Source organism: Perna viridis, chromosome 13 (assembly GCF_037379345.1).
Source record: "Perna viridis isolate PV_CMFRI_1.1 ecotype Kerala chromosome 13, ASM3737934v1, whole genome shotgun sequence".
Taxonomy (NCBI): domain Eukaryota; kingdom Metazoa; phylum Mollusca; class Bivalvia; order Mytilida; family Mytilidae; genus Perna; species Perna viridis.
In genome coordinates, this window is record NC_142457.1 from 5,265,827 (window position 1) to 5,284,809 (window position 18,983).

Consider the following 18,983-nt stretch of genomic DNA (forward strand, 5'->3'; position numbering starts at 1 on the left):
GTTCTGTCCAAGCTGTTGATTGATTCGTCGAAGACTAACAATATTATGTCATTGTGAAGGTTGATTGTACGTTATATTTTTGGTGGTAAGGTAACAACCCATGCTACATCCACCTCAGAAAAATTAGCGAATGAGAAAATTTTACTAAAACATTTTCACACAGGTAACCTTAAATACTTATTGAAGAGGCACTCAACTCATCAAAGGTATTACTAAGTGGACGGTAAAACGGAAAGTAATATCATTTACATAGGTGTAATGCTGTGGGAACCATTTCACCGCCCCATCTCTTTATTTGGCTGTAGCGGTGCGCCCTTAACGGAGGTGAATAAATTGTAACGACAGGCAATATTCGGAACCCTTCACGATTAATTACAATGAACGAAAATTAAGCACACAAGGTGTGATTTTATCTTTGTGAGGAGTGCCGTACAATTGTTCATTACTATCAATCCATTTCTCTTAAAATAGCCATTAATCTTGTATCGCGTTGATTTATTCGTACATGCGTCGTCCTTTTTATATCATTCATTGACTTGAATTGTGTCCAGTTAACGACCGAATACACCGCAAATATGTTTTCATCTGCCAATAATTTTATGTTATTCTTCGGAACTGTTAAATGTTCCGAATGTGTGAAATTTATGAATTAGTGAACTGTAGACGTGGACATTCTCTAAAAAATAAGTCATTAATGTAGCCATAAAAGAAAAAAATGCTACAACCAGCGTGAAACAATTGACTCAACTGCTAAAATACATAAATATTGTAAATTTAGAGCACTCTCATTTTAACATTATATTACAAATTAGCTATTATTAATTTATGTTGACATAACTATGAAATATATGTAACTTGTCATCGCTTACTTGTAACCACATTAAATATATGAATTTTGAGTGGAGATGATTTATTTTATACAAAATTCACTAAAATAACTTATCCATTTTCCTTTATGGGTTGAGGTACAAAATAAAAACGATTTTTGGAAACAATTTTGTACTTGTTAATGATTATGACAATGATTTTGTTCTGTTATTGCTATTGATACTACTATTCCGGTAATTCTTCGTTTTCACTGAAAGTCAGAGTTACCTTATGGCCAAAATGAAAGCACGGAGGTTTGGATAGCCATTAAACATGGTTTTAATCCATCTTTTCACTTTTAAAGTCGGGACATAGAAGCTATTCGTTTTTTTTTTTTATTTATTCTCGACTCTGCCAGTCCTTATTTTATTTGATATGTCACTCCGATTAGTGATTATGAGTTTGGTAGTGTTGTTAATACTTTAACGTGCATTATATGAAGTTACTCTTAAATTCATAAATACAGCTATCTTTAAACTGGAAAAATCTTTGACCTTCATACAAGATTTAAAAGTGGTTTAGAAAGACAAATTTTACTACGGAATGCAGCATATTGAGTGCTTCTAATTCCTATATGAATGCTGCTTTAGTGATGAGTTCTTGTACAATTAGCAAGTAGCCCCTTTTAAAAGGTAAAATAGAACTGAATATAAATAAGATATAAATGATACGTTTTAGTACAGAATGGTGTGCTAAATTTACAGTCTTACGGCCTTGGTAAGAGGCGAATGACACCAACATTGAACCAAGAAGAACCCTAACTGTTTATAACAGACGAGAGAAAAAAACTTCCATAATTTTGACAGATGCCTGAAAATTCAGAAATTAAATTCTTCACTCGTGCTTTCTTTCCTTGCCAGATTATCAAAATTTGTTCTGTTTTGAAAATGAAGGCTTAGAGAAATATTGGCTGATGTCAAACGTATTTAAATAGACCACCCTCAAAATTTAATTAGCCACATTCATGCTCATCTAGAACATTTAGCTACGTGGCAACCTTCTACTGCTAACATTTAAAATTTGGCAATAAAAAATGATTATTCTTGGTTGAAATGACGTGCAAAGTTGCATCGCGTATGATATTAATTATCTTTGATATTCTGTAAGTGTCAATCTTTGATTTCAGTGATTGATACCAGTGTAAAAGACAATAAAACCACAATCTTTATTACACAGCTGACCAAACAAACCACTAATACCACAATCAGTAACCATGACCAAACAATAATAAACAACTGAGACCATAAAAACACTTAAAAGGAGAGAAAAATGTTAATAAAAACTGATTTTTAAACTATTCAAGAAACACACTATCCTTTAATGTGACAATGTTCATAAAAATATTTGTTTTTACAACTTATTACTTGTTATTATTATTGTTATATATTTGAAATTAAGGTACAAGATGATTCTTGTTTATAATTATGTATTTTTTACGTTATTTTGATGTTCAACTTCACTCAGCAGATTGTTTCAGAATGTAACCGTTCCAATTAATACGTTAAAAAAGGTTATAAATATGAATGGATAAAATGTATTTTAGTGGTCACATGTAACTGGACGTTTTCTTTTGTTTTGTCTTTTTCATATTTTCCAATTAAAAAAAAACAATTTGAGTGAGTAAATAATACTCCACTTTTTATTGTAGTTACTTTATGTTCTTTGTTGTGTATGTCTGTTTTCCATGTCTGGTCTTTGTCCCTGGAGTACATTCTTTTGATTACCGCTATAACATTGATTCCCTTGATTACTCTTTATCCAAATGGAAAAAATAGATTCAGATTTATAATATTCGTTGGACTAAAGAAAAATAGAATATTATAATGAAAAAACTCTTTGATGAAACAAACATTTCAGACAAAAATGTCATTTTTGTACCAACTTAAATTTAAATGCTTTAAAAAAATTCTCATTAACACGTCTTAGATGGAAAAAGCTTCAAGAATGGTTACAATGTTATTATAACCATCGAATGTATGTAAAACATAGTTTACTGCTAAACAGATAACAAATTAAGATATATTCTGTCAACACGAAGTAAATACTACCTCGTCAGTTATAGGGTCATAAATTAGCACATGTTTTAATGTTTTCTGTCTTGTCTCAAGTAATGTGTTAAAATGTACAAAATTCGTTTAAATATCTTTTATTTATAACTTAAGGTGTAAAGTATTTACATTGTAAATTTTGCGAATACACCTTTAACGAACTAAGCTTTTTATGGTAAAAAAAATATTACACAGATATAATTCAATACTGGAGTTGTTGTTTCAGTAAGTTAACAATTTTATGTACTGCTTTAGTCTATGAGCGAAATAACACGAAACTGGTAAAAGTGTTAATCGAAAAATATACAAGTATGCAATCACTAACGATTTCACATTTACTAATGTATGCATTAAAAGAAGATATATACTGTGATTTTGATTGAAAAATATTGGAAAAGCACTTTCGAAATAAATATCATTTATATGTTACTCAGCCTTGAAATTCAATGTTTCAGATCAATTTTTCCTGTGCGTTTGTATGTTTTTTGTATGGTATTGTTTTGTTTGGGGTTTTGGGGTTTTTTTTTGGGGGGGGGGATTGAAATTTGTGCGTGTTTTTAATTCTTAGAATGTTCTTAAATCTTAAACATGAATTAATATTTGAAAGTAAATAGTTAGTCTTACTCACTTTTTTTTCTTTTTTTTTAATTTAATGCAAAAATGATGTAGTAACGGTGTAACATTAGTTGACTGCAAAAAAAATTCAAAACGGAAATCATTAAATGGACATTTACCATGAAAGCCATCTTTTTTTTGTTGGTACTCCACGGAGGAGTGTTTACCACAAATAGAAAATTTAACATGGATATATGTTACATAATATAAACAGCATGTTTATTACCAAATGTGGAAGTGATTGAACATGTACACACCAGTAAACTGCCACATGCTGCACCTTGAGGTACTTTATCTATAGTCAATCGATCAATATGATACTCTAAGGCAAATTTTATCATGATAGTAACGTCAGGTAAGTGCAATCAGAGGTGAAATACCGATAATGGGACATTCAAAACGCAGACAAACATCAACAAGGAAACTAACTACACGACGAAACCAAAAGAAAATTTGACAAAAAATATCGAAGCGTCAGCACTGAGATAATTAAAATACGTCAAAATAAAAAAAAATGCCTGAATATGAAGACAATCTACATACACAATATAGAGAACAGAAAATATGTTAAATATAAAATTGAGAATTAAAGAGCGTGCGCTTCATTATAGCAAATAACTCGAAAGGTAGACTTTCCTACTTCTCTGTTAAAAAAAGATTTCTAACTGTTTTTGTAAAATATGATAAAGGAACTGTGTCATGAAAAGAAATCAAACAAAGGCTAACAATTTTCGAATCTATGAAGCGTCATGAAGCGAGTACCAAATTTCTGTTGCAGATATGAATGACGTTTTATGGAAAACAATAGAGCGTTTCATATGATTAAAATCTTACTTAACAAACTTATTTTGAAATTTGGAAACAAGCGTGATAATAATCTAATCGGTCGTCTGTAATAAAAATATTATACATGGAATGACATTTTTTAAATTTAGTTTTTGCATGTATATAAATGTTCTACAAGTTCTGTTGATATATACATGTATGTAGATTGGCAAACTCGACGAATCATACGACACGCCATACTAAGTACTTTCTTTTAAAAGATAGCCGATGCATATTCTCGCTTTGTTAATACAAAATCTGATAAAGATTTTATTTAGTGAACTATGTGATCACTATAATATGTTTCGTATTTTTATTATTTTATTGGTTCAGCAAGTAAAATATTTTCAGTTTTTCAATATATAAAAGATTATTCAATGTATAAAAGTGATCGAAGGTATTCCGGATACCAATGCCCCTAATAGAGCCTTAAATTTCACGGTTGCTATCACAGTTACCCAATGAAACGCGAGGTTGTAAGCTACATCGGTTGGGTTGAAATGGTTAAGCAACATTGATGTCACGTGACGTCAAAGCAAAATCAATATCGACTGCGTTGGAAAAAAACTTGAATCCGTGAATGTAAGAACTTTAGAATCTCATTTACACAATGTTAAAATAAAACAAATTGTTCCAGTTATACACTAACGTATTAAACGATACTGCGTACACATTTCGAGTTCAATTATTTCAAAACGGAAAACATTTCTTTCTAGATTTTAACACATGTTTGATTTATTTCCCTTTCCAAAACATCCCAATTCAAATTTTCATGATTGGGAATCGAAAAAATTAAAACTCTCTTCAAAAAATAAGTGGTTCGAAAAATGGATTCACAAATCTCATCTTAAAACGTTGCGTACATTTCAAATATCGGATTTTTATTATGATTTCCAACGAAAACATTTAATCATCATTTTCCGTGGAGAGTTTACACTATTCATTTTGTAATAAAATAGCTTTTTTCGGGGTTTGGTGAAACAAGTAATGCGAATATCTTCATCCTTAAGGATTTTCTGCGTATTTAAAGTTTTTTTCCATTAGTATAAAATTTTGAAAGGTTACTTAACTAATAAATCTAAGGATTATATGATATACAACGTTACGATAAACTGGTTTGGTAATCTTTCCAGATTTGTATTGTTAATGGAACAATGTGTCTTAGAAGTCAGAATATTGTAGAAAAAGTATAAAACCACAAATAGTTACGTTATCGATTTTATGAGTTTTACTGAATGTCCTTCAGGCAAGATGTACCAAACATATAGAAATTTCTCATTCACATAATTTGGGGAACTGCACTCTTAATTGTGATTCGGATAGATAATAATAATCTCACTTTTAAATTTCCCAATCCTTGCCTCTGAGCAGTTAATACTATTAGTAATATATTTTTTTTATGTCATAACCTATAAAATTATCAAAGGCAGTTCACGAAGTCAAGAAATAAAAAGTGATCAAATATATGCTGATCGTTACAGATGATTATTTCACTGTTTTAAGTTTTCGATTGAAGTTCTTTTTTTTTTATTATATTTTATATAAATAGACATACACGGCGCGAGATAGTGACGACAGTTGCTTAAAAACGCCTAAAGCCATATGCATAACGGCGTTTCATTAGTATTAACATTCTTTAGAAGATTCTTTACATGGTGACAATAAAAAAAATCATACCATGGAAATATTATTATGCATTTTTTTTTAAACTTTATTCTCTAAAAATGGGTACAGAGAAACCAAAAAAACAGTTAATATAATAATACAATATTACACGAATGTACTGCACAGAGGTAAATTATATAAAACAATAGTGTTCAAAAAAACATATAATGATAATTATAACAATATCAGCGGTTACCCTGGAGATTCTATCTTATTGTAAATCACTCGTATAAATTTTCAGTTTATTAAGATCTAATACATTTCTGCTGTTCATTAAATGTCAAAATGTGCGGGCGAAAATAAAATTTTGAGTTCAAATAAAGTTTTCTCTCCTCATTAAAAGATGTACGTGTAAAAATATAGTGATATTCATCACCAATTTCTTGAGAATTTCATATATGGCATTTTCTGTTTTCTCTAGAAATATGGCACCATCTGCCAGATTCAGTTACATGCTACTCAGTTCAGGATAGACCCTGTTCTATTATGGGATATTAAGGTACATACTACTTTGTATCTCTGACCAATCAGAAAAACAGTTTTCAGTTCATAGAGGTGCAACATCAGTCGTAAATAAAAGTACATGGAAATTTGGCCGAGACGAAAAAAAGGAAAAGGGAAGAAACAGTTTGGAAAAAAGAACGAATTGAAACTCTCATACATTCATATGAACAGGTGACGGATGAGTGGTATTCGAAAAATATATACAGGAACTCTTTCGTCAACAAAGACTTCTGAATGAAAAGTAAACGAATTGTGCATTTGAAATATCATGTAAAACGCGTTTTCATGCAACATCTATTCCCGTGTATAAAGGCACACATCAAAAACATGATGTCCTAACACAAAGTTTGATTTCTTTCATGACGTCATAATGCTGTTCAAAGTGAAGCTTTTGATTAACGTTGGACAGAGGAAGCGCTCAGTATTGCATTTGGATGTTGCGTAGGTCCACGTTGCATTTTATTTTACACGTCTAAAATTATTTTAATTCTTATTCGATTAAACGTTAATTTTATTAGTTGTGATTTTATTGTTCATTTTTTCATACAATATTCATCTGATGCATGTATTGTCACTTATAATTACAAACAAATTTGATAAAAAAAAAAAAAAAAAAAAAAAAAAAAAAACGTTTTCGCCTAAATCGGTCAGAAGAAAAAATATCCCAAACATCTCCAAAACAATATCATCATAATATTTAAGTGAAATCTATGTCAATCGTTTGTTGATAAAATATATTCTCTACTTATCTAGATAAGTTTAAATATTTTCATCATCAAAGTGTCCATTAATGTATTATTAGAACAATACTTGTAAGATGTTTGTCAATTGAGGTGTATACAACGACTCGAGTTCTCGTGTAAACAGCACTTCAATTGATCTAAAGTGTTGATTTGACTGACTTTAAAGTGTTGATTTCGGAGTACTTGAGAACGAGTAGCATGTCAACATTCGGAGTGTGCCGAATCATACAGAATAGCATCAAATGAAATTTGAGAAATTTTCAAAATGTTTGGTTCAATACTAAAGCAGAATGGGGTCGCATGAAAAGTGGGTCTAGATTTCAAAGTGTATTCATGTAAACCATATGTATATTTTTTTAATCAAAGAACAAAAAAGTAGAAATACTTCAATGTAAAAAGTGTACAAAATACAGCATGAACAAAGTTTGGAATTAACTAATTTTTAATATTTGAAAGTAATTTACATTAAATTGCAAGTAATCAAGGGAACCAAATTGTACCGGGTATCAAAAGAATGTATTCAGGTTTAAAGACAAGACAGGGAAAACATACACACACACACACAACAAAGAACAAGAAACAACCAAACTAAGATGTACACAGAAACAAAAATAAATGAGCAATTCGGACTCCTCTTAAGCTTGGAGCATGGACCAGATGCACGGAGAGAATAAGCGGCCTCCGCTTTTCTTAAAACATCCGCCGAGTTGCTCAGAGTTAATATATAGAATAATACAAAAATTATAGTTTGCGTGCGAGACCGTACGCTACACCCTTTACTCCAGTTTTTTTATAGAAAATTGTCGACCAACATATGTCAAACATCATACAATCCCTTAAAACATTTACGGAAAAAAAGATAATAATAAAATAAAAAAAAGGTTTTCATTAACATGTACCTCCAATTCAAAATGTTTACCCTATATTACATGTAACAACTTCATTGTATGAGGGTTCTTTCGATGCTTTCGATGTGTTTTAGCTTCACACATGTTCAATCTAAGTTAGCGCTTGTGTTATTTCAAAATACACGAAATCCAGTGATAAACAGTAAATAACTAAATCAATAAAATATTTTGATTCTTTTAGTAATTCTAAGCACAAAAACTGTCGGATTTATAAAAAAATATTAATAGAAATCAAGCGGATTATACAAATTTTAATTCAATACATATATATTTGTCTAGTCCAAAATTATTGCTACACATTTTTTTTCAGCAATGAATTCTCAGTGAATTTTTATTCTGATAAAGATCCAAAAACTGAAAAATAAAGGAAAAAAGACTCTTGTCAAGTCTTATTTTAAAGTTATTATGTGTACATAAACAAAATTACTACTTTTATTATTTTTACTTTTATTATTACAACTCAGATACATGAACTATATTTTCGTTGATTGACCACAAGTATCATAAACAAACTTTTAAATTGACAACAGATAATGTTCATGTCATTTTTATGTTTGCATCTGACAAAATCCGCGCCAATAAACCATACGTGTCACGTGATGACAATTGACAAGTTCTAAAGTAAAAACAGCAACACACCAAAATGTACATGAAAGTTACATCTCTAATTGGGTGTAAAACATGGCGGAAACAAAACAGGACGAACAATGTTTATCTGAATCTTTCCAGTTTTTTTTCAATGAAAACTTGTCAGTGCCAGCAAAACGGTGATACCTAATATAGTTTTTTTTATGTCATTTATTAATATTAAATTTTTTGTATTTAACTTATCAATAAAAATAACTTGTCATGAAAATAAAAAAATACCTACCGGCTTCCGTGACATTTGAAAAAAAAATAAAATCATAAATTGTTGTCAAGATATTAGACCACATAATCGAACGAAATTGTTTTGTTTTTTTTTCTTTTTAATGGTGACAAAAATGCTTTTTTACATAAATTACATTACTCTTTAATAATTAATACAAAATGAAAATACAGAAGAACAGTTCAATAAATTTCAACAATATAACATATATGTATATAACCTTTATACGCGTGCCACTACATGCAGTAGATCTACTGAATTTATATCATTTTCATATTGCTCAAATTAATTATTTGTTTATTAACGTATATTTGTTCTTGTTGTTTAGTCTAACAATATTTACTTGTGTATGAATTAGATTCCAGAATTATTTCCAATAAATCTTCTTTTATCTAATTGTATCTTTTGTTTTCTTTGTTTAAACCCAGTAGGTCGATGCCACCGAAGGTGATACATATATAAGATAGCCAGTGGTCAGACTTGAATCATATCCTACCGAATTTTGTACCGAAATTTAAAGAATCACACAATTCCCCAAAATCCATGAGGCTTCGGACCAGGTGCACGGGTAGGATAAGCGACCTCTCCTTAATATGAATCTACTTTTCAGCCTGAATTTAATCTTGAATGTAGTAGAAACTCATTTAGTCTTAATCATATTTTAAATATTACAAAAAATACTAATAATATAAATATTGCACAATTCGAGGAATAATACAAAACAAGAACAAAGAAAATTGTAAAATCCATGTTAAGAATATTAATTAAGTTCAAACGCAATCACAATTTCTCTCAAATATAAACCAATACGATACAAAATTACATCTAACAAAGCCACAAAAATATGGTCAATAAACAAACGAATTGTTTGAGCAAATAAAACTATATATATAGTATAGAGTTGACTTTTAGAATTAAAGGTTCCTGCTTTTGCTGTGCACTCAATTCAAGGAGTAACTTCTCATCAGCAGGATTATAACAAAATAGAGGAAGATCTAGTTAAAGAGTAATCAAGGGAACCAAGGTTATAGCTGTTATCAAAAGAATGTAATCCAGGGACAAAGACCAGACATGGAAAACAGACATACACAACAAAGAACATAAAGTAACTAAAATCATACATACAAAGTAACAAAAGTAAATGAGCAACTCGGACTCCACTAAAAACTGGGAGCAAGGACCAGGTGCACCGGTAGGGTAAGCGTCCTCTGCTTTTCTAGAAACATCCGCCGAGTTGCTCATAAAAAGTCAAGTCCGGGGTTGACAAACGAGTTAAACGATGTATAAAAAATACTCAAAACCAAAACTTTCCAAAATAGGAAGCCATATACATGCGCACATACTCACAGTTTTTAGTGGAGTCCGAGTTGCTCATTTACTTTTGTTTCTTTGTACGTATTATTTTGTTATTTTATGTTCTTTGTTGTTTGTGTTTGATTTCCCTGCCAGATCTTTGTCCCTGGATTACATTCATTTGATTTCCACAAAATTTTACTTCTCTTGATTACTTTTGGTAATAATGATTCAGTTATTCTACATATTTGATTTTAATCTGCTGATGAGAGGTTACTCCTTGAAATACATGTACAGCATATCGAACTTATATATACAATATATAAAACTGATATATTTGTATTTAAGAACCACTGGGGCGATACCGCTGCTGGTGGACCTGAGGTCCTCGAGGGTATTTACCAATCCAGTAGTCAGACTTATCTGACCCCGAATTATATCATATTTTATCTACCCTATTTATGAAAACTTGCAGTATTCCAAATTTAAAAATACGTAAAACACTGAGGCTTCATTCCTTGAATTGTATATGGTAGATCCTCTCGGTGATGGATTTGGCTTCTTCTTTCGATAGTTTAGTATTGAGTACTTCTTGTATACAACTAATTGTTCAATTATGAACTTCCTACATAATACAATATATAAAACTGGTTTATTTTGTATCAAAATAGCCGTATTATTTTCCCTATTATTATATTTTCACTTCAGGTACTTTTAATCCGTTTCGCCTACATGTATTTTGATTGGCTAGAATCGAGTTAACAAAATGATCTACGAAAAGAGGGTGAGGCGTGTTTTAACCAATTTTACTTTCATTTATTTCCTTATACAAGTATATAGTTTCGTATTTTGTTTCCTCTCTTTTTATAAATTTGTCAAACTGATGAATAATGGAAACCTCGGTGAATAAGTTCCTTAACCTTTTTACAAAATATTTGCGTGAAACAGAAGACCTACCGTGTAAGTCAACTTTAAAGTTATGTAGCAAATCATAACGCTTTATATCAAGTTATTCACGCGGAATTGACATCATCTTTATCAATGTTAGCGTATAATATACTGGTGCATAAATGTAAAATAACTGCAGAAGGAAAGAAATATGTAGTTAACTTTCTGTCAACAGCAAAGTGCGTGGCGGAAACAAAGTCTGATAATGTCATTAACGTAGTCAGGGGAAAGGATATATAGGCATTCAATATATCTGTGCTATCTGTAAATTACGTAATTACAATGTGAAAGGGTCCCTAGCGAGTTACCTAAAGTCAAGATAGTCCCTACTCCATCAATTGTACTTACAGAAGTAATAAACAGTTAAACATAAGCTTATTAAATGTAAGAAAAACTCAATACGAGTTACTTTTTTTCAAATAGTTGAAGAAATATTGTTAGAGAAACCTGATTGGCAAGATTTTTTTCTTCCGCCAAGTTAACCAAACTTTTAGAAGACCTTTTCACCCCATGTCCCAATTATGCCAAAATATACTTCATGAAGAATTCAATGATTTTTTTAAAAACAGAGAAAAATTGATAAAACTACATATATAAGAATGTTTCAGCCATCTTAATGGTTGTAATTGTCTGTTGAGTTACCGGACGGATATGTTCGTTTCAGACGGAACATCCAAATAAAAATAATAACTTGTGAATTATTAATAATACATGGTTAATGTGCTGTTTTCCAACCACAAATGGTCGGGCCATCTCAGGTGAACGGTCTGTTCTAGTAGACTACTGATACTTTGGATAAGTACATAATTAGAATGTCTTCTATAATACTACTTAAATCTTCTTTACCTTGTAATAACACATACCTAGAACCTTTTTTTCCTTACCTTGGAATAATACATTCCTAGAACCTCTTTTTCTTTACCTTGGAATAATATATACCTAGAACCTCTTTTTCTTTACCTTGGAATAATATATACCTAGAACCTCTTTTTCTTTACTTTGGAATACAAGAAGTTCACATGTAGAACCAATTTTTTCCTTAATTTGGAATAGTAAATATCTCGAACTTCTTTTTCTTTATTTTGGATTATACATTCAGGGACAAAGACCACACATGGAAAAAACACAAACACGACAAAGAACATAAAGTAACAAAAATAATATAAGAACGAGAAAACGATTCCAACAGATTGGAAAAAAAACAGTTTGCCTTCGATTTGTCATCGAATATATTATACAGGCTCAACGAAATTGGCAGCAAAATCTGTGAAAAATCATTAAAAATCAACAAAAGCCAGAGAATTTTACAGATCAGATTATCATGTACGTATTCAACCTCTAGTCACATCACTGGACGCCACGTCGTCTTTTTCTCTAGCGTTACTCTGCGTCCATCCTTTGTGTTAGCGTTGATTTTCAAATAAATTAATTTGAGATAAATACTGTAATCTGATTGGTTCAAAAAAATTGTTATATCTCAATGGATAAAAAAATATTGACACGCCCCTATTCAGTTAAATTCAAAGCTACTTTTCTCATGTTTAAAGATAAAGATATATTTTAAAATTAATTTATAAGAATTGGCTATGATAAACATTTTGTCTGTTGAAAAATAAAATAAATTTTCCATGTGCATATTTTCTTTATTGCACTTTATATTGCACAATATGCACATGGATGGAATTTTTTTTATATTTCAATAGACTAATTTTTTATTATTACCAATTCTTAATAAGACTACAGAGACAGACATATGTATGAAACAGGCAGAAAACAGCAGATGCTAAAACCACGAAATAATTTTCTTCCTAAAAAGGTCTATCTGCATGACAACACAACTCCTATCAAACTGTAATTTCTTGATTTGTAGGACCATTTGAATGGTTTCGAACTTTCCCGATTTTACCCTGATATTGCCATTTGTCATACGACATTTCCTTTTGGCTATTGACTAGGTGTTATCAGTTCGGTAAATTTTTTGTAACCTTCATTGGATGCAACAATATTTATACCATCAATCAGGTCTTTTGCCAAGAATACCATGATATTTCCTGTAAGTAAAATAACCACTTCTATCTGATTAAGTAAAGAAGAAGAGGTTCTAGATATGTACTCTTGACTTTTTATTAGCAACTTGTTGGGTGTTTCTAGAAAAGCAGAGGACGCTTACACTACCGTTGCACCTGGTGCATGCTTCAAGTTTTTAGAGTCCGAGTTGCTCATTAATGTTTGTTCCTTTGTATGTATTATTTTAGTTTCTTAATGTTCTTTGTTGTTTTGTCTGCTTTCCATGTCTGGTGTTTATCCCTGGTTTACATTCTTTTTACATAATTTTAAGCATTACTCTTATTTGTTTTCCGCTCATTTTTTTCAAGTAGTCAAGGCGGTACAACCTGACATATTTCATTGTTCGAGGCAAATTACCAACAAATAATCTGTGCATCTTTCTTCATTATTATCCATTGTTTTATTACCGTAATTCTGTACAACTAACATCACGCAAGTATGCGGTAACATTGTAAAATTACTCGATAACTAAACAAATTGTAGTTTTCCTTGATTCAAATGAGTCGAACTAGGGCTTCACTGATTAACATATGTTTGAGAAACTTCTGACCTGGAATATTTACAAGTGTTTTACATCATAACATCATTGTAGACAATAAGAAAGTATGTGTCAAAACTTGCACGCGAATATTTTTAACGGCTGTAGTAATTTGAAGCTGTGACTGGAATGATATTGGTAAATCTCGACGTGATTCTCAATTTTCTGCTAAAATCCAACTCGTGACTGTTTGTTAATTTTTTGTCATGAATGTGCGTTGCGAGTGAACATGCGATAGTTTGGTCGGTTTTTTTTTTTTTTTTTTTTTTTGTTTGTTTTTGTTTGGTTTGATTTGTTTTGTTTTTTTTTATGCCAAATGAAATCAAAGCAAACGGTAACATAAACAGCAAGCGACATATTACAATTAGATATGATGCAAACTGGGAACACATGAGCGGCTATCAATACTCTGATACTTAGTTTGCCCTAGTAGAAAGACTCTTCGAGACTTAAAAAGTTGCCTAATTGATTAATGTTTTGTTTTGGTTTTTTTCTTGTTTTTTTTTTTTGTTTTTGTTTTTGTCTTTTGTTTGTTTGTTTGTTTGTTTGTTTGTTTGCTTTTTGTCAATTTCTGAGTTGTTATTTTACATTATAGTTCTGTTTTCATATGGTGTATCATGGTCAACACCAAAAGTATTTACATTGCAACAGTTAATACTACATTTCTTACTGTTGGTGTATACATGTTGTCTCTTTTCTTACTGATGGTGTATACATGCTGTCTCCTTTGCTACTGATGATGTATAATGTCTCCTTGATTTCAGTGTGCAATAACAAATGACATATCGTTATAACGTTTAATTTAAAATATTTTGATTAATTTGAAATTTGTAAATGGTAGTAACTTAATGTTATTACAGTACTATGTTTTTATTGGACAAATCAAGAATTGTGTAAATAAATCAAATAAGATAAAAAGTCATTCATTTTCGCAAAAAAAAATCATGAACTTCACTAGTTAGTTATTTTTCATTGCTTATACGAGACTCAAAAATAAATCTACATTTTGTTATTTAAAGAGTTATCAAGGGATCCAAGATTCTAGCTGAAATCAAAAGAACGTTATTCAGGGCCAAAGACCAGACATGGAAAACAAAGAAAACAAAAAATATAAAGTATCTTAAATAATACTTACAAAGTAACAAAAGTAAATGAGCAACTCGGACTCCACTAAAAACTTCGAGCATGGACCGGGTTTACTGGTAGGGTAAGCGTTCTTTGCTTTTCTAGAAACACCCGCCGAGTTGCTCATAAAAAGTAAAGTCCGGGGTAGACGAAAGAGGAAAGGAAAACTATGACCCGTTGAACAAATCAGTTTTCATGGTGCAGATGGATACATCGTAATGATCCACGAGTAAAACTGTACTTGTAAAATAGTTTTTTTTATGTCCATGACCCTACTATAGTTGAAGAAAAATTGCAAAAATTACTTTTGGACCCCTGTCTTTTATTTTTAGTAAATTATATTAAAAAAAATGTGAAATCTTTCCTAATCGAAGTTCGATTCTTTACTTGGTCAAAAATAGTGAATATAGTTATTCTCATACTAATTCACTGTCACGTGACTACTAGTGTAAAACTTCAAATAACAGTCTGCGCATCTTTCTGAAGGTTGACTGCACTATACTTGTTTACCCACATGCTTTCTTAAATGGTTTCGAACTATACAAACCCGACGCCGTGTCCCGAAGTTTAAGTTCACCCAACATTTTCCCTTATATAACGGTAGCTATAAAATTGATGATAAAAGGTAAAATATTCGCTCGGTCTACCCGTTCTCGTCACTCATTGGAATTCCTAATCTGCATGTTGATCAAATTAAAGTGTAACCTTTTCTGTAAACTATCTTCTAATGTGTTCTCAAGGGTTCTCTAAGGGTATATTGACCCTGTGAAAAAATGGAGTATATATCAGCTACGGGCTATGTACGGAACATTTACTTTTATATCATCTTCAGTTTATATCCCGTCCAAGCAAACAAGGTTTGGTGGATATATAGAAATTCTGTCTGTCTTACTGTCTGTCCACATTTTTCTAAAATTTCAACGTCGATGTCAAACTTCATTCTTTCATATTGAATTCTAAAAGAAAACATATCAAAGACATTTAATGTATATATAAAATAGGAGATGTGGTATGATTGTCAATGTGACAGTCATTCACTAAAAGCGAGGCAACGAACAATTAAACTTCTACAAGTGCTACAAGTGACCACATGGGTCTGTCTTACTGTCTGTCCACAGGTCACAACAACTTCAATGATGGACATAACTCATACCATAAAGCTAACTGTAAAAGGCCCCAAAATAAAGGAAGTAAAATTAATCACAAAGACGAGAATCGACCTAATCTATAGAAAAAAAAACGTAAACCGAATAACAATGAACATAAAACAACAATCACTGGACTACAAGTTCCTGGCTAGGGACAGGTATACATAAAATATGTAGCGGGGTTAAACATGTTTTTGACCGCTCAACCCTTCCCCTAACCTGGGATTGTGGGTAGGAAAATACAACAATAAAACGAACTATAAAAAAAATGTTGAATTTTGATTCGATACAGAATACAAACATTTGAACAAATAGGACAAAAGAAGAACACGCTGTTTCTACGTGGAAACAGTAGTCTTTTTTCTCTACAATGTAAGCTATCTCAAAATCCAAAGCAACTTTTAGCACGCTTGTTTACTCGAACAAAAGTATCAATAAAACATGTTCAACGGTAAAAGTGAAAATACATCAAAAATTGTCTGGGTGAAACAAAGCCTTTATGGAAATGCCAAGACAAAAAGCAATGACGTTCACAAGTCACTCTAACAATATTGGGATTAGTTAATCTTGAACTTTGTGAAAAAATATTAAACGCCACCGGCATACTAGAAAACATTGAATAGAATACCTTTGTATCAATTGATCATACAGTTGTCTGTATGCTAACCAACATGAATTTTTTTAAAATATATCATAAAAAAACAAAGTAAAACAAGGTCGTGGTGCAAATTTCAAGATAAAAAATATTGGCAGAAAGTAGGACAAAATGTTCAATTCATACTTAACTTATTAACGAGAATTCAATTTTAGAACCAATAAAAACATACATGTAATTCAAAGACTTGACAATTATACAGTGAAGATAACCCCAAGTTTATTCAAATATTTTTTCCAGAATAAAAGGATTCTGTTTAAACTTTGGAGATTTATTTATCACATTACAATAAAAACTTGGATGTCAAATCCCATTTCTATTTAAGTTGCGACAAGTACAACCAAACGTCGGCATCAAATCTTTATATTTATGGAAGAAATTAATAAAACTCTTCACTAATTTATGGCAACGAAAACTATGACTCAACAATTTACTGGTACTACAGAGATTTCGTTCATTAAAGTCTAACATCGAACTAGTTGAGAAATGTATACATGGTATGTTTCACAGGGTAGATATGCTATTTCATCAACTTGTAGAAAAATATTTCATGTACAGCATGGGAGTTTGTGAACGGCTGTGATAAGTTGCGGAATTAAAGTCCGCTCTGGGCTAACTTTCGCAAATCGGTTTAAGTGGAGTCCTTGTTGCTCCTGTCTGTGTGTGTGTATTCTTGAGTTTTCTTTTTTATGTTACAACTGCGTGTGTTTTGTCTACGAATTGTCTCCCTTTTGCAGATCCGCTCTCAACAGATATTTTCAGAGTCGCTGTCAAGTTAATGCAAAGTCAGTGCTGACAATACACGTTTAAACAAGCTTTTACCTAATAAACTGTTCACCATTCCCTTATCAATGGCCTCATAAAATTGAATAGCGTTCTCTAGACTTAAGCGTTGGTACATACAAATATTTACTAATTTAAATGACTTGTTTGGCTAAATTTGAGATATACCGAGACCCCAGAATCAAAATGTTTATTTAACTTCGTTGAATTAATTAGATTTAGATAAAAGAAGGAGCAAAACAATGTGATTATTTCTGTCAAACTTGTTGATTGATTTAACATCCGGGCGTTTTATCTTCTGCTTGCACATCTTCGTCTTGTTGATATGGGTTTAATTTAACGTGACCGTCTGGTATATGTTTCCGGGCGCGGCTTCTTTGTAAGCAGTGACCAAATTGTAAAATATTCCGTGGAATTTTTAAAGGAATATAACGGAACGATTTATTTGGTTGTATGACTTCGGCACATGGTAATCGATTTCAACTATGCTGAATTCGCTTTTTGTGGGTTGACATCGGAATCTGCAGTTCATTAATAACTGTAATAAACTTAAAATTAGAGTCAGGAAAAAAAACCATTTTAATAAAGTATTTTGAATGCTTTAATGGTAAATGAAAGTTAAACTGGGGCCACTCTATGTATCTTTCTTCATCTTTCTACCATGAAATATTTTCCCTTTAGTGTTTTCATTAAATTTGAATGCATATTTATAAATATCATAAGTGAAAATCTTGATCAAAGTTCAATATGGTACAGCTAACCTTTCATTGTGGGGGAGACAATGCCTTTTGTGAAAATCGGGCTAATACTGGGGTCAACTTATATGAACAAAATGGTTATAAATCGAAATTTGAAAGAACAAAGGGTAAAATTATTAGACTTTACAATTAACGCCATAGTAAATTTGAATACAGTAAAGAAACGCAAGTGTATTCATTTACAAGCATTGTTTAACATACACGGGCGTATATAATAGTACCGTTTCGTTAATCACCTACAGTGTGGATTAATGGAATTAAAATATTACAAATGAAATAAGTTAAATTCTAGTATTTAGGGTATTAATGTGGAGTACCGCTTCTTACGGTAGGAAACAAATAGATTTGATTATATTGCTACATGTGAAGAGTGAAACCTGTCTAAACCATGCAAACCTTTACAGTCATTAACAGGTTTCCTATGTACATAATTGTATTTTACATAAAGGGGCTTCAACTTGTGGTTAGAAAAGGTTTTACTGCAATAATGTGGGGAAGGTTCAGGCTTCCGCGTGATTCCAACAGGAAGTCAACTTAAGATGTTTTATCTGGTCTCCTTTCTCTGAAAGCATTGATTAACATTAGGTCATGGATGTGCTATTACAAAGTGCATGAAGTCTATAAT

General features: G+C 31.2%; 1 long non-coding RNA gene across 1 annotated transcript; it reads left to right on the plus strand.

Moving 5' to 3' along the window:
* Positions 1 to 8: 8 nt before the first annotated feature.
* On the plus strand, positions 9 to 7,038 carry LOC148599348 (uncharacterized). The gene is made up of 2 exons (XR_015917815.1): positions 9 to 163; positions 6,442 to 7,038. It is a non-coding gene; the product is annotated as an uncharacterized LOC148599348 (long non-coding RNA).
* The last annotated feature ends 11,945 nt before the right edge of the window (positions 7,039 to 18,983 follow it).